This window comes from Chelonoidis abingdonii, chromosome 20 (assembly GCF_003597395.2).
Source record: "Chelonoidis abingdonii isolate Lonesome George chromosome 20, CheloAbing_2.0, whole genome shotgun sequence".
Classification (NCBI taxonomy): domain Eukaryota; kingdom Metazoa; phylum Chordata; order Testudines; family Testudinidae; genus Chelonoidis; species Chelonoidis abingdonii.
In genome coordinates this window covers 19,539,156-19,556,475 of record NC_133788.1, presented here as the reverse complement: position 1 = coordinate 19,556,475, position 17,320 = coordinate 19,539,156, and the positions used below count along the sequence as shown (strand labels likewise).

At 42.9% G+C, this 17,320-nt stretch overlaps 1 protein-coding gene across 2 annotated transcripts in view; it reads left to right on the top strand.

The window, feature by feature from the left end:
* YPEL2 (yippee like 2) overlaps positions 1-17,320 on the top strand; it is a 184,902-nt gene that overhangs the window by 111,145 nt on the left and 56,437 nt on the right. Inside the window, exon 10 of one of the 2 annotated variants that reach the window (XR_012657341.1) lies at positions 119-244. The exons of the other annotated variant lie outside the window; for it this stretch is intronic. The gene's annotated coding sequence lies outside the window, so the exon portion shown is untranslated. Of the gene's footprint in view, positions 1-118; positions 245-17,320 lie in introns of those variants that run through there. 2 annotated transcript variants of the gene reach the window in all.

Sequence of the window (17,320 nt, the reverse complement as noted above, 5' to 3'; positions counted from 1 at the left end):
TTTACACTGTTCTGGGTTTTACGTCCACTTTAAGGCCCCTTTACAGCAGCGCAGCTTAAATGGGCTTTGATGTGAATGAGAACCCGGCCCTTGTTCCTAAACTCAGTTTTTGTTTCAGGGTGTAAAGTAGGGGGTGCAGATGAGGCACCCTCCCTTTATCTTTACTCTTCAAACACTCCATTCCTGAGGAACTGTGACCTTGTCCATCTTGCATGTACTTAGTAGAACACGGATTATGTCAACTCTGCAAACAGATGGTGATGATCAGCGGGAGAGTTCTGTGCCAGGAATGAATTTTTCACACAAAGAGTTCATTAGCAGTGTAATAACAACTCCCAGGTACATTTTATGTTAAATTACTTTCTATGGAAACGCTATATGTCCCTGGCACAGAAATTAATAGGTGCTAAGGCATACCTTGTTGACTTGTTAATTGAAACCCTGTTTATTTTACAGGTAATATACAGGAGTTAAATCAAATTTAAGGTCTAAGGATTTATGACTGGAACAATTTAATGCTGAATTAGCCCCTGTTGAATATACCTTCCTAAAATAATAGCACTGGTTCCAAGAACCTACATTTTTAGCCTATGCTGATCGCCCCTCGAATGAAAGGAATAGTCTGGCAGTAGCATAAAAGACACCAGGCCAATTCACCCCTGGTGTAATGCCACAGAGTTAAGTGATGATCTTGGCCAAGTATTTTACGTCCTGTGCCATGCGGCCAGTGCAGAGCAGCCATAAAGCTAGTGTGTCTGGACACAGGAGGATAAGGCCTGTGCAGTGGGAGCTCTCAGCAGCATAGAACTGACACAGTGATTCTTGTACCACCACTGCCGCTGGAATAGGGGACATGGCCAGGAGGAAAGGAGCCTGGGTGTTGTTTCTTTATGCCCTCAGCAATCAGCAGCTCAGGAGAGCTGGGTTCTATTCTCAGCTCTTCTGCTGCTCTGCAGCATGGCCTTGGGCTAGTCACTTCCCCTGTTTGTGCCTCGGATTCTGTTCCCGCCTTGCTTATTTCAATCATTAGTTCTCTGGGACAGACACGCTCTCTATGTGTTTGTGTAATGCCCAGCATGCTGGATCCCAGTATAGATCAGTTGCTGTTGGAATACCACTACTGAGGTCAGCCCTGTAGACGACAGCTGGGGACTGACACAGCTGGCTTCGAACTAGGGGAGCACAAATGCTGCTTTTGTGCCCCCATCCTGCACTGCACCATATTCTCCTTAACAGACACCAAGGATCTGGGCCAGCGTATTGATACTGGTTTTGGCCTGAATACCAGTCAAGTAGGAGATGCAGCACCACTTCTCCCTCTTCTCGCACATAGGAGTAGGTTGCTGTAAAAGACACATTATGTACGTTCAAAAACACAACTCAGCGTAGCAGTATAGCTCTGTTTTCCAGCTACTGCATTTATTCCCCTATTAAGTCTTTCTGTGGTTCTGTGTGATTTTGACAATGAACCTAAACTTTAATAAGATTCCTGAGCATGGGTAGCTTATTAAATTAAACCAGTAAATGTAGGGTGACCAGATGAGATGAAGAAAATATCAGGACACATGGGGGCGAGGCGAGGGTCCACCAGCCGAGAAAAAAAAAAAAGCTGAATGCTGCCGGCGGATCGAAAATTAAAAATCAAATAGTGCTACACAGTGAAATATTGGGACAAATTGATCGGCTGGGATGCGGGACAACCACCCTAAGTAATGCAATGACAGTTACAAAAAATATTAACACAGAAAGGAAAATCCATTCAAGACAACTCTCCCAGAGGTCAGAACATGATTCCAGCTTCGGAAGATCAAAAGAATGGATGATAAAATATGAATTTCACACTCTGAGATGGAAGAACTGAGAATTTAGCCTATTTACTTTTTTAGTTACAACACAGGTGCAGCATAAATAGCAATGGGCTTGTGTGACCTACGTGCATCCTGTCCATCACAAGGCCTCATCCAGAGCTCACTGAAGTTGATAGAAAGGCTCTCTATTGACTTTAACAGGCTTTGTAGCAGTCCCACAGGTAGCATCAGCCTATACTGTAAGTTCAAAGCCGTTGTGCAGTAGGAGAGTTTACACAGATGGGGATTAAAGGGTACTCATCTGAACTCTATTCCCAAATCTGTCACTGACCGTTGTGTGACTGGGCAAGACACTATATCTGCCCCTCAGTTTCTCCACCTGTAAAATGGGGGTTATGATGCTTGCCCACCTTCTGTAAAGCACTCAGGCCCCAATTTTTAATGGTATTTAGGTATTGCTGTGAAACACTTAACGGGGATTTAGGCCCCTGAGTGCCTAAATCACTCTTAAAAAAATGAGATTTAGGGTCCCAAGCAATGCTGAGCACAGTAATGCTTAAATACCTTTTAAATCGGGCCCCAGAGACTTCCAGAGGAGAATCACTACTAGTGCTAAGTACTGTAAGAAGTGGAGGAAGGATTATGGATGTTGCAGAGGTTCCTTTTCTAAAATCTGGGACAAAATGTAGATCTATCCCTTCTTGGCACAACCTGTAGAGCCAGCAAATTCAGAGAACATCAGGTGCACTCACTGGACGTACCAATCAGAGAACATCCTCTGAGCCCATTGCACATAGTGGGGTAGAGTTTTGTAGTGTCATCTACATCCGTTTCAAGTGGGGCCCAGTGCTACCAGATGTACAGTCATAGATGTCTTCTGAGGTAAATGACACACAAGGCAGTGGTGAATCAGGCCTAGGTCTTAGGGAGTTGAGAACACCCAATGGACCCACTGAGCGCTGCATCCCAGGATTCACAGTAAAACGTACAGCAGCAATAATGCAGATGTCTGTTGTAGCAGTACTTTTAATTTCTGAACACAGTAGCTTCTTGAAGGAGTCTCTCCTCATCAAAAAAAATGAGAGATTTCTTTTCTGATACAAATGAAGCAAGGAACACTACTGGATGTGGTTAAAGTGTCAAGAAATGTTTACGTGAGCCAGCACCCACAGTCAAGGTTCAGTCCCTCCACCTTTTAATATTTTTAAACAGCCGATACTGCATCTCGATCACTCTTTCTGATATAGAGGGAGAATTTCATGCTAGACGCATGCAATTCCTGTCTGTCTTGCAATGTTTGGCCATGGAGCTGTGATATTTCTCTGGGAGCAGGAAAGGCTGTGTACACACGCAAGCAACAGGATTTGTTTGTCATGTTTTCTTCTTTGTAAAAATGCTGCAGATCAGCAGTGAGCTGACATCTCCTTTCATCTGCCTTTGGTGTAATGGCTGTTACAGCTCCATAAACTGGGAACAAACAAGAAAGGTTAATATTTAATTAGATATTTTATTCTCACTCTGCTCTTTCTTTTTGTTGACAGAAATCTTGCAACATGCTTGTTCTAAAAGCAGATGACAGGAAACCAGTGATTTTATTTATATATATTTACAAGAGAAATGCAGGTTTACAGAGTCATTAAATATATCCAGAGCTGCTTTTGTCTATACACAACATTGTCAGTAGGTAAAGTCTCTGTAAGGCTTTGTTGTGGCTGCAACAGCTTGCCTGAAAATGCAAATACTTTCTTTGCATCATAAGATTCTACACAAAGGAAATAAGATTACATATGAGAACTGAATGTTGCCTGGCGTAATAGATCAGACAAGTAACAAAATTAAAATTAAGATGTAAGTGCTCAGTTGGCTTGGAGCACAGGCACAGGGTTGTACAGAGATCTTAATTAAATCACTTAGACTAGATTCAGTAATGAGCTCTGCATAGGTATTTATAGTTTCCAAATTCCATTTAATTAATTCAATATTGCTCCTTTCAAAAAAAAAAAGAAAGAAAGAAACAAACATGGCCTAGTCAATGTCAACCACAGCCCAGATTCTGTCCTAAATTATATTGATTCCATGGAGTTGCACAGATGCCAGTGAAGGCAGAATTTAGCCCTAGGTGTGTGTTGTGGTGCAGTATCAATCCAAAGAGCCGTGCTTAAAAGAACATTCTTCGGGGCCTAAACTAAACAGGATTCCATTTACACACTGGATTGATTTCAATCTTAAATTCAAGAAGAAGGAAGAGACCAATCCATTTTTTTAGGTATTTGAGTAAATGCCAAATACTGTCTATCAATGTTTGTTGAATGCAGAGATTTAAGGCGGAGGCGGGTGGGGGGAAAAGGAGGTTAGGAGAGATTTTGCAAAATGTTGTCAGATTTATTTTAGCTGTGCTCTACAATCAGTTTTGTGTTAAAACAATACTTCACAGTATCCCTTTGGCAAGGTATAGATCTGCTTTAGAGAAATACACGTCTAGTTTAAGCAGAGTTGGAATAGGGCCCCATTTCAGTGGAATCCACAGAAGTCTGGGTGCATTTGTATGTCTCTATTTCCATGTGCTTTTACCAGGTTTGCTCATACACCTGCCGCATGTGTAAATGTGTGTCCTGATGCACAAAGTCCTCCTCCAGCAAAGCACTTAAGCATGTGCTGAACTTGAAATATGTGAGTAGTTCCATTGACTTCTCAACCTTCAGTCACTCTCTGCCTGAAATGGGAAATGGAGCTAGATCTAATAAGAAAGACTTTTCTATCTTTAACATTGGAGTCTATGGTTCACTTTTTCAACCCCTTCTATCCATACAAATTTGAATACCTGAACACTTGATCTGTCCATAACCAATTAAAATACTTCTCCAGTTCAGATACTTGCTGCACCGTGGCTCACGGTTCGACTGCTGCTTCACATATCTACACCAAGAGAAGCATGATGGAATAAGGTCCCAGTTCAGCAAAGCATTTAAGCGTGTGCTTAAAACTCCATTGATATCAAATGGGGCTTAAAGTTAAGCACATGCTTAAGTTCTTTGCCAAATCAGAGCTACAAGGTATAAATTCCATCCAGCACTTTATTTTTTTTTCCTGCCAAAGTAAGAAAGATTCCTTTGATGTGTGTATGTTAAATATAAATCTTCTTTCCTTTGTATTATTGAGAGGGCAAAGAGATCCAATGGGATAAGAGAAAGGGTTGCTTTCCAGGGTAACAGCCCCCAGGGATGAAAGGCTCTGCCACCTGTTCTTTCTCTTCCCTTTTTCATTTTTTTTCTCTGGGGTAGGCTATAAGGAGAAGGAAGATTACTCTTTGTACAAGGGTCTGAGGTTGGCAAGGCCAATACATTCTCCCATCACCTCCCACACTTTAAATCCCATAAATTATTAGCAGTTTGCGGGATCCGTGTCTGTTCACTCCCAGCTATGCAGTCAAGTTGTGACTCCAGTCTCTGCTGCTGCTACCACTAAATATTAATCCTCTGCACTTCACTAATGCCTTCTGTGTAAGGATCCCAAAGTGCCCCGAGAACGAAGGCTCATGACAACCGTGTGCAATAAATAAGCATGATCCCCATTTCACAGAAGGAAGAATTTAAATAGAAATTGAATAACTTGTGCAAGTTTGCACAGCTAGTTGGTGGCAGAGCTAGAACTCAGCTTGAAATTATCTGCTGCACTAACCACATGACCACACACTCTTCTTCTGGTGTAAGTTCCTGCCCGCATCCATGACCACTTTACCAAGTTCTCATACAGCTCATGTGAACACACCAAATGCAGAACTTGCTGTAACTCTGGAGAGACTAAAGTGGAGAAGTGTCTCTCTCACCATAGTTTGTCATGTGGCCCTAGTCCCCTCTCCTCGGGAAAGAACTAGCAAGGTTAGCTCAGGTCTTGGAGGCAGGCTCTGCAGGGAAATCAGAACACATCATTCACAAACTATAATACCGATTGTCTTGTCTGCGATGTCCTTTGTCTCATGACCATTGCATAACACAGGAACAATGCTGTCGTCAGTATTCAAGATGAGTGGATGCATATTGATCTTAAAACCCAAACAAGTCTAGTTCGGCTGTCAATGTAGCAATATGATTGGCCAACGGAACTTCCCCTACCTGCACTCAGTGTGAAAATGTCTCTCCTGTGCCTATGTAACAGACTGTGGTGGGGTTTATCAACAAGCCTCTGTAGTCTGAAGGGAACAGGGCAAAGATGTGCAGTTGAATTGACAGCAAATCATTGATTGGCACCATGCATGCAAATCATTTAACCTTTCAGGGATGTGGCTCATTCACTGTTATGTTCTACTGATATCGATCATAATTCATTTTCCAGCCTTTCACATGTGCAGTGCTTAGCTGAACCATAAGGTGAACCCTGAGCCAGCCCTTTTTGCACAGCCGGCTCACTATGCAGCCTTTGCAGTGAATATTTATCATGACAGCAGGTGCATGTTGCTAAATGCAACATGGGTGAAACATGTTGAATGCCCAAAGCAAAATCTAAAGAACAAGAGGAGGGGAAGGCAATGGGTTCTGGACATGTGAGCAGTGGGAATGATGGGCATGGTAGGTTAGGCTGGAGGAGGGTACAGACTTTTTTCTGTACTCAACGGGGAGAAGGCACAGTGGATTCCATCTTGAAGATACTTTGGGGGAATGAGAGGAGTTGATGGGATTAAGCAAAAGCATGACTCTGGTTTCCATTGAAGAAATGGTAATAATATTTTGCCCCTTAATAGAACCTTCTAGGATCTGAAAGTGCCTTTCAAACAGTAATTAATGACAGCCCGTAACCCATACTCTGATGAGACAGGAAAGAACTAGCAACATTTTGCAGGTATCTCCAGTTTGGCATATCTCTATTTTGTATTGTTTCCAAATTCCTAATGATGATGGATCTGGCTGGAGGGTGAAATCTCTACACTTTTGAACTTGCAAGTTTTTAATTGATATGGCAGCTGTTGGAGCTGCCTTCAGAGACATATAAGTGGGTTAGTGAGCCCACTAACCACCACCCAATAAATCTCTCAGTTGTTGTGTGTGGATTGTTTGTTTGCTTCCTGTGCATCCTGGTTAATGTGATTTTCTCCCCCTACATAACAAGGGGCTGTGACCTGCCTCTGGGCCCTAACCCAATGATGTTATCATGTTGGATACTAATGTTTCCAACTAAGAGGGCTGCCAGAGCAGGGCGTAGTCTTTGGAAATAAATAGGAGTCGTGCTGAGAAGGTTTAGAGTGTACAACTGCTTCTGTGGCAGTTATTTCTTCTGTTCTGTAGAAGTACCCGGGGTGGGGTGGGGGGTGAAAGGGCAGGAGATGAGAGGCATTGAGGTGTGTGTGGGTGGAATGGCAGGACTTAAAGGAGTTAAAGGAATTGGATAATCCTGAAAAAGTAGTGATGCAATGGACATTGCCGGTCATTTAATCAATTCTCTATGTGACTATAATGAAAGAGAAAGAGCTTGAGTCTCAAAATCAGACAAAGCCTTTCCTAATGGGAATCTGTGAGTTATGCGTGTTGAGAAGAAGGTTTCATAACCTGTTTGTGAGGCACCTACAACACCAGCACACTGTATCTTAATAAAACCAGTACACTTTAGTGTACTGTCTGGTTGGATTGGTAACAGGTAGGACCTTTCACTTCTGGATCACCAGTTTGATCCAAGGCAAGTTACCAGTAACTAAAAGTTGTTACCATCTGAAGGCTATTTGATAGCCTACCTGAAATGAGCTGCCAGTTTAAGTTATGTTATGTCACTAGTGGGCATGTTTCTGTGTCATAAAGACCATCACTATGATTGCTACCTTTGTTGGCAGTCTCAGCAGAAGTGCAGACTGGATTCCCCTTTCTCTGCTGTGGGTAGTCCTGAGGCACATTGAGAGGGTCATCTATTGAGAAGCTTGAACAGCTACTGCTCATATTATACTATGGGTAGAGGCTTCCAACCACCAGGGTTCTCAGTCCATCACCTCTCACCAGCATGGATTTCACTGTAAACGAAGGGATGAGGAAAATACAATAACTAATTCTTATTTTGAACTTTTAATGTATAGATCTCCATCTGCTTTCCAGAGCTCATTAAATATCAAAATTGGAGAGGGTTCAAAGAACAGCTCTGAGAATGATTAAAGGATTGGAAAACATCCTTTCTAGTGAAGGAGCTCAGTTGATTTTGTTTATCAAAGAGAAGGTTAAGGGGTGACTTGATCACAGCCTATAAGTAACTACGTGGGAAATAGGAGTCTGTTAACTGAGGTTTTTCATCTAGCAGACAAAGTTATAACAACATCCGGGACTAGACAATGAAGCTAAACAAATTCAAAGTAGAAATAAGATACAGATTTTTAACAGTGAGGGTAGTTAACCAGAAAAACAACATACCAAGGGTTGTGGTGGCTTTCTCCATCACTAGAATTCCTTAAATCAATGTTGGCTGCTTTTCTAAAAGACACACTCTAGTTCAACCACAGCTATTAGACTTAAGCAGGAATTAATTCAGGGATGTCCTATGGCCTGTGTTATGGAGGAGGTTGGACTAGCTGATCATAATGGTCCCTTCTGACCTTGTTCTATGGGTGGGGAAACTGAGGCATGGAGCAATGCAGTGACTCAGCTAACGCCACATAGTGTGTTTGTAACAGTTCTGGGAATAGAACCCTGAGCCCCAGAGGGTATGTCTACACTGTACGCTATACTCAGGCTCTAACTCAGGTTTGAGCCCAAGCCATCCACACACAAATCAATCTGACTTGGGTCAGCCAGCACTCATGACCCAGATCCTAGAACCCTGCTAGTAGGGTGGGTCAGAGCCTGAGGCCCACTGTGATTCAGACCCAAGCCCTATCATTTTGCAGAGTGGACACAGCTCAAACCACAGATCTGAGTCAGAAAGGCTGCATAGTGGAGTATGGCATGTTAATATGGCTGCAAGACCTGGGTCCAGTATTGTAAGCCAAGCTTACAATGCAGTGTGTAGGTTCAAGTACAGGCTTGGAAACACCAGGTCCACATGCCCAGGTCCCACTGACCCGGGATTACAATGCAGTATAGACATATCCAAAGAGACCCAGAACACAAACACCTTTAAAACAGAGTGAATCATGTTCTGCCAGCTTGTTAGATGGATGCTCAGCACCCTTGGGTATGTAGTGGTATAAAGATTGATTTCTTGATTAAACTATAATGTTTGGTATAATTAAGGAAGTCGTCTAAGTTCAGAAAGTCATTTAGATACTCTTAATTGGATTGGGGGAGGGCACTTTCTCACAGTGAGAAATGAGCACAGTGGCTGTTGCATTGAATTAAGAGCCTTCTTTCACTCTCAGACCACATGTGCAGTTGCTGCTGATGTCAATGAGAGATACAGGTGTGGATTACCACCAGCATATAGCCCCATGAGTACACTGCAGTTCACACTGTAGGCATCTCGTTCTTAACCTCGCTGCAGGCCTAAAGAGGTCTGACTCCATTGATGCTGATGGAATTTATTATTATTTGTATTAAGATAGTGCCTAGAAACTCCAGCTGAGATCAAAACTGTGTTATAACAGGTGCTGTACTAACACATGGTGAGAGACAGTCCCTGCCCCACAGAGACTGCAGTCTTTAGACAAGACCAAGAGGGGAAACAGAGGTACTGAGGCTAGCCAAAGGTCATTGGCAGCACCAGGAACAGAACCAAGGTCCCCTGAGTCCTATTCCAGTGTCCTCCTTCTTTAACCATTTAATAGCTCCTTTCATAAAGAAAGATTTTCAGTTTAAAGCATTTCCATTACACAAAGCAGTGCTGCTTCAATAGAAAAAGTCCCTTTGTTGTGTTGTTTTTGCTTCCCTTCCATGAGATGTTCCACTTGTCTGCAGTATTCCACTGGCATCTCAGTGTCATTAGAGTTTAATATTTTTTATTTAAAAGCCCTCAACAATTTTCCCTTGATCAAACAAATAGTTCCATTATTCTAGTTCTCGGCAAAAAGCTCCATTTTCTGCATTTGTTTTGTTGTTTGTGGCATTAAAAGACAAGAAGCCAGGCTGCCTTGAGGATCTTCTTTTGTTTGGCAAGGAAATGTCAGAGTGAATATGGAAATCTGAAGTTCACTCCTGAATTAGTGTCTGCACTGCAAACTGTTTTTATTCAACAAATGTTAATTGCACAGTAAATTGTAGGGCTGTCAAATAAGATTCGGTGAAAAGATCAATTCACATTAGATAGAGGAAATCACATTTCTAGACAGAAGAAATTAATTTAGGGAAAATCAGTAAGTCAGGCCGAGGCTATGCTAGTTTGAATCATTGTTTATCTGATCTGTATGGTGGTAGTGTTTCTTTAAAGGTTAAGCCAGGTAGGTGAAATTGCTGCTGCATAGGTACGTCAGTGCATGTATTTTTAAAGGGACATGGCCCCATGTTTAGGTTTTGAAGGGGAAAAAGTTTTACAAAACCTAATGTTAATTTTGCATGCAAATAGTAAGTGTTGTAATTTTGGGGAGGATACACTATATTCATCCTTGGTGTTAAAAAATCATGAGTCAGTCCTGCCCATAAATGAGATTTTTAACAATAATAATGTTTTAGTTATTTTAATTTGCCTTCTGGTTTTGAGCTTTTAGGTTTACATTTTCAAGTTTTTCTCTGAAACCTGAGGGCTAGATGGTTTTTTTAAAATAAAAACTGAGATTTTCATGTAATCAGATGACTCTGGGAGCTGAAACTTTAAGAAATACACCAAATATAGTATGACTCATGATCAGATTGGGAGTTGGCAACATTTTTTGTTATGTTTGAATAAACTCACTGAATCCCTGCTTTAATTGCAAAACTGAACTCAACCTTAACTATGTAACAGGGACTGGTTGCTTACATTATGGAAATGTTTCCATTATATTAAAAACAATTAAAAACAGACATGCTTTTTTTGTTGCTGTGGGATTCCAGCCCAAATATTGAAATATTTTCCTATGATGGATTCACCTCTTTGCAGAACAACCAGCTCATGGCCTGTGCACATGTAGGTCTCACTTAAGCCCTCCATTTATATAGCACCTTCCATCCAGAAGGATCCCAGAATGTAGGACTTGTGCAGACCTTTTGCTTTAAGTGAAATTAAAACCAAAAAATGAAACTGACCAGTTTGTTTTTGAGTGAAGTCAGAACTGGCGCTTCCATTTAGGCAACCTAGGCGGTTGCCTAGGGCACCAGGATTTGGGAGGGTGGCATTTTGCCGATCTCGGCGGAAATTCGGCAGCAGGGGGGTCCTTCCGCGCTCCAGGTCTTCGGTGGCAATTCTGCGGCAGGTCCTTCACTCGTTCCGGGACCCACCGCCAAAGTGCCCCGAAGCCCGGGAGCGCGGAAGGACCCCCCTGCCACAGAATTGCCGCCAATAACCGGGAGTGCGGAAGGACCCCCTCCTAGGGCTCCAAAAACCCTGGTGCCGCTCCTGAATGAAGTTCAAACACTAAACTAACAGCATAAATGGCAAAGAGCTGTTCAGTTTTATAATCAAAGGTGGTATCAGTGAAGGAAGTAAAGAATGTTTTTTCTTTGAAGTGCACGAGTGTTTTACACTCACAGCATTTGTGTAACTACAAAACAGTCTTGGCACAGGCCTCCTAAATGTACAGTGCAGAGCAACAATTCCTTCCCTGGAAGTCCCCTGGTTAGATCTCTCTAGTCTTCCACTGGACCTCCTAGGTCATTGTTAATTTGCTACCTTTTTAAAGGGTTGTTTTGAGCAAAACTTTAAACTGCCATGGATTTGGCACAGGTTGGTGATTTGGCCACACCGTGGTTGTCTGTCTAGTCTTAATTCCTGAACCAAAATTATCCTATTGCGTCACTTGTAGGGTGCAAGATACGGAGACACCAGCTAAGTTTCCCGGGCTGCTGCACAACGTAGACAAACTTGTCTTCACTGGTTGGCTAAGAACAAATATCACTTTAACATCTAATATGTCCTCTGTTGAGGGACTGTATCCTGTCTGTGCTGCAGAGAGATTGCAACTCATGGCTTAACAGGTCTGTTCCTTATCCAGCCACTATGATCTTTTAATTCTCTCATTCATAGTCATAATCACCTCCATTTATATAGCACCTTTCATCTCGAAGGATTCCAGAGTGTAGGACAAATCCTGCTAAGATTTATATCCTGTACAAGCCGAATGATTTTAACAGTTGCTTTAAAAGGATTAGGAACAGAGATAATTTATGCCACCATTGAAATGCCACTGCCTCTTGCGTGCAGCACAGCAGCCATGGCTATGCACTTTTCACATGTTTTGTTTTTTTTAAAAGGGGAAATGGAGACTAATTTATCCATCTGAACCTGGAGGAGTAACGTTTATATAAAGTTAATGGGAAAGTGGTGTTGAAGTTGCATCTAGTTCGGTCAAGCTTAATTTGATTTTTTTAAGATCAGTATGGAACGATGGGCCTTGTCAGTGGCCCATCAAATGAAAGGCTGTTGCTGCCTGTAATGTGGGATGCTCACCTCTTGAGCACCTCCTGCTGTTGCCTCTGGTACTGAAGGACTTTTCCTGCTCCTGGTGCCCCCTGTAGGTTGTTGACGTTGCTTGGTAGGTCTTCAATGCCTCGGCCCTTTGGTCAAGTCATACAGTCAAAAATGGGCGAACCCCTTCCGGGATAGCAAAAGTGCAACAAACTATCTGTCCTCACCAGGGTCTTCAGCCCTGTCTCTGGACCCTTTAAATCCTGCCCTTTGCTCAAGCATCTTGTCCCCTTCTCGAGGCTTAGGCCACTCGGCCAGTGAGGGAACCCGGACTTGCCCACTATTCTGGGTTCCAACCCAAGGACCCTATAAAGAGCAGCCACGTACTGCTTCCTTCAGTTAGTTGCTGCTTCATTCCCTGGGCCTCTTCCCATATGACCCCTTTCCTTTCACTCGTTACCTTAGGGTTAAAGTTCTCAGGTCCTCTTGTTCCCAGGTCCAGTGAAGGCAGCCTGTTGATCGTCTGTGGCCAGAGAGGAGCTCCCTTCCTCACCCCTCTGGTCCCAGCAAAGAACTGACCTGCTCAGGCCCTGCAGCTCCTGTACTTCTAAATGAATTAATTGTAGGTGGTCAGGATGTATGTATCAGAACTGGGTTTGTAATGGGAAACTGGATGTCACAGGATGTCTGGCCCTTTAACGGAAGTTGATCCCAGCCCTGCCTGTAGCTAATCAGCTGCCTCCCAGCTGATCTTCTGAGGCCAGGGATCCTGTGATAGCTTGAAGATCACCTGGTCCTCATAAAAGCCGGCAGGTAGCTCACTTGAGGGTGAGACTAGCAGGAAAAAGAACCCAGTTTATATGTGACTCTTGGAGGGATGGCCGATCAAGTGCAACCCTGAAAGAAGGGAACAGAGAGGCTCACTTTGACTCCTGGACAGAGGGCCTGTGGAGTATAATCCCATAGATAGTAGCTAGGCCCCTGCAGAGGACCTGAGTTACGAGGAAAAAGGCTTGAGTGACCTGTTCGACTTGTGGGAAACAGTTTTGTTTTAAGGAAATTAAACTGAGTCAAATGGAGACTGGAACTTCGTGGCTGGAGAGTGGTCTTTGGTGCACAGGCTGATGAGTTAAACCACAGGTTTACACTGGGATTAACTTAACAGCCTGACTCTTGCAGAAGTTCTTTAATAAACTCAAATGGTGGGTTTAATGGACATCACTATGTACATCTAAGGTCTCCACCCATAGACCCTTTTTCCTTCCACTGGCACAAATAGCATCCTAACGACAGACCTGCGGAAGTCCTCTGCAGCCAATATACCTTAAAGGGAAGGATACCAGCTGACTGTAAGTGCTAATATCCCCAGAGTGAAGGTTGCATGCATCTTGCTCTATTGATTTACCTCTCCTCATTGTCTGACCATGGCTTGGAGCAAGGTGACTTGTCTTCTAGTCCCCTTTTCTTGCTTCTGATGATGATGATAATAATTCTTCAGCGTCAATGAGGAGGAGGAAAGCATTTAATTGTTTAAAGTGCCACCAAGTTAAATTTAGCCTACCATGATAATTTTTTAGTTGCTAACAAACTGTAATTGCAATGAGGTCCTTAGGTTTGTTCTATCCAAAGGCAGATGCTGCTGGCTAAGCCAGTTTACATACTCATTGGGAGTTAGGCACCTAAATACTTTGAGGATCTGGGCCTAAATTCCTATTGCTGGATCAAACTCTTCCCTCAGTGACACCCAAATACCCCGACTAGGCAGAATCTCACTGGAATATAGAGGACAGGGAAAAACTGAGAGTGTGGGGCTTCTTTCTATTCTGTAGTTTTTTTTATAATGGGCATCTCATTGTTATATCTGAGCGCCTTCCAGCAGTGCATTAAGCAACGTGACAATACATCTGGCCTGCGTTGTTTGTTCATCCTATCCCCAGAGGGAGAAGTATGTGATTGGAGTGTCATGTTCTGGTAGTTTGTTATACCTGTTGCTATGTGTTTATATTATGAAAGGCAAGGTCAAAGAAAGGTGTTTTGCACTTGGCGTGGAAAGTGGTGGTCAGGTTTGTGGTGGCCTGGAGTTTCCCAGGCAGTTCATTCCACAGTCTTGGTCCTCCCCCAGAGGAGCTTCTTCAGAGCAGGGGCTCAGTTCCAACCTCCTTATTCAGGTCCTGATTCTGATCTTATTTACACTGATGTAAATCAGGAGTAGCTCCACTAATGTCAGTGGAGTTGCACCGGCATAAAAGTAGTTTGAGTCAAGAATCAAGCCCTTGGTGTTTTTCATCTCTATTTAAGTTAGGAGTCTATGCTTAGAGACAGTAGCAATGAGCTCTGAACAAGGGCTCAGGACTAGAGGGTGCTGAGCACCAAAGCCCTGAGGTAAGTAAAGCACTCAGGTAAATGCTTACCTTTAAGTTGGAACTACTTGTGTGCTTAAAGTTAAGCTAGTCCTTAAGTGCTGTACTCAGGGGGCTGGAACAATTTGTATAGTGGGGGTGCTGACAGCCAGTGAACCAAACTGTAAACCTTGTATATGATGGAAACCACTTCAAGCACCCCTAGTTCCAGCACGTAGGGCTGTACTGGATCAGAGTCTTGGTGTTGTGCCCCTTGCAGGACTGTGGTTTAAACACCGAATATAAATAGGTAGATCCTTGGTTAACCATCCTGACTTCTCTTCTCTCGTCCTAGCAAATGAAGGTTCAGGTTATTAGAAGGTATTGCCCTGAGCCTAAACAAAGTGGGTTAAAATGGTTGTGAATAAGGCCAGGAAGAATTAGCAACGAATGGAGTTTTAAAAGTTGGAAGGGTTAACAATTCAGAGTGGTGCTGGGAAGGCCTGGGCACAGATCCCATCCTTTGTTAATGAGATCTCTGTGTGTGTGCAACGCCCACATATTGCCTTTAGAAAGCTTACCCCCAAGAGCGCTGGGTTTTACAACTTAGCAAAAAAATGTGCCTGAAGAAACATCTGTTTCCCAGATCAGTGCTAAGGTACACAGAGCTACGTCTGAGCCTTGGCACAGCAACCCTCACACGCCTTGGGATGCAGTCTTATTACCTGACATTTGTAACGATTGCAATGGACTCTCAGGGTCGTTCTGCTTGGGGGATTTTCCATTCCCCCCAGCAAGATCTGATTGATGGATTGATTGCCTGTGTGTTGGACTCAGCATGTAAAAATATCCATTTATAAAATAAAACCCTCCTTGCTTCCCAGAATGTTGAGAACATGTTTTAAATCATGTGTTTAGGCTTTATACCTTAGCCACGCAACCATCATGGCAGACTGACTTTAGAGAATACAATGGTAGAGGGTGTAATGGTGGAACATGCTTAGAGAGGAACGTGCACATTCTAGGTCTTGTACTCAATGAGTGAAAATATGTCTTGTATAGTGGGACTAGCTAAACTGTGTCCGCAGATGGAAGGGACCCCGTTAAAATGCATACTGCAGCATATGGCACATTGCCTACTGAACTGAGCTACATAGACTCTCAGAAGTGCATTGATTATCTGTTTAAGTTCAGTGTGCTTTGAGCTTGGTAACTTTGTGAGAGCTAATACATTGTATGTGGGTGGCTGACGAATGGGTTAATCCTAAAACATGATGAGACAGATTCTGTGGGAAAGCTCCACTTGATTCAGTGGAGTTCCCCCAGGTTTCACACCCACAGAGAATTGGGTCCAGGGTTTCCAGAGACACAGGGATGCAGGATGGGGAACAGAGGGGAGGAAAAGAGAGGATTTGGAGAACTGCAGTGAAATTCCCTTAAAGCAGTGAATAAAGATTACCTGGAATTCCTTTTCTTTATTAGAGCAGCTTCTCTAAATTGTGAATGCCACAATCATTTTCCCTATCAAATTAATGGTGCATATCCTCTGACATGATGCTAGCAGCCAAACTGCTGAGTCCCAAGAAAGGAAATAATCCTGTATATATATATGAAATAATTTACTGCAAATAAAGACTGGGGTAAATTATGCTCTATTATCATATGAGTGCAAAGGCAGAATAACGTCTTTGGCTTCACTGGAGTTAGTGTGGATTTCTGCTGGTGTAACTGTCAGCAGAATTTGACCCATTGGGCCTAATTCTCCTCTTACACCAGGTAGAACTCAATTGACTTTGATGGAATTACTCCTGATTTGCACCTGTATAAGTGAGAAGAGTTTTGAACCCATTGTCTTTGCAACAGACAAAATACATTAGGAGATCATGGATCAGATAGTGAACTTGATTCTGATCTCACTTATACTAGTGTAAATCAAAAGCAACTCCATTTAAGTTGATTGAGTTACACTGATTTTACACCAGTGTAAGTGGGATCAGAATCAGACCCACTGGTTTTGTGCCTGTAATGTGCATTGGGAATGAAATGCTGAATATGTGCCTCTCCTTCCTTGCACTTCTCTCCATTCCAACACCCTGTCTCTGTTTGTTATTGTATGACTCTATCTGAGATCTGAACTGTGTTTGGGAATGTAGTTAGAGCCCCAATCCTTCAACCTTTACTCATGGAGAAGATTTAGGCCTTATCATTTTTAGTACATCAGATTTGTGTCATCTCAAGATCAGTGTCCTAGGCCCTTGCCTGCATCCCAACTAAATCTCCCATTGATTGCAGTGGTGCAGCATTAAGCCCCAGGTCTTGATCCAAAATGCATTGAAGTCAATGGGAATCTTTCCGTTGTTTTCAATGGGCTTTGGATCAGGCTGTTAATAAGGCAGGAATGCACTTTGACCAGACTGCTCACAGCGATGAGAGAAGGGGGAGAGGGCACTTTTGAAAGAGCTCTGATGAGTAAAAGGAAAAGTACATAGATCAGGTAGAGGAATTGAATTATTGCGTCTGATTGTTTCCATCAACAAGAATTTATAGACTTTTAGTGGCTGTAAACATATAATTATGCCTTTCCAAATTGTAATGAGAGGTATTTTACTGTTTGAGACACGTTGTTTTGTTTGTGTTTGAGACACATTCTTTTGTTTGTTTTTAGAAAGCCATAGGCCAGAAAGCTCCTGGCACAGTGCACAGACACTGCTGACATTTATTACTGGCAGC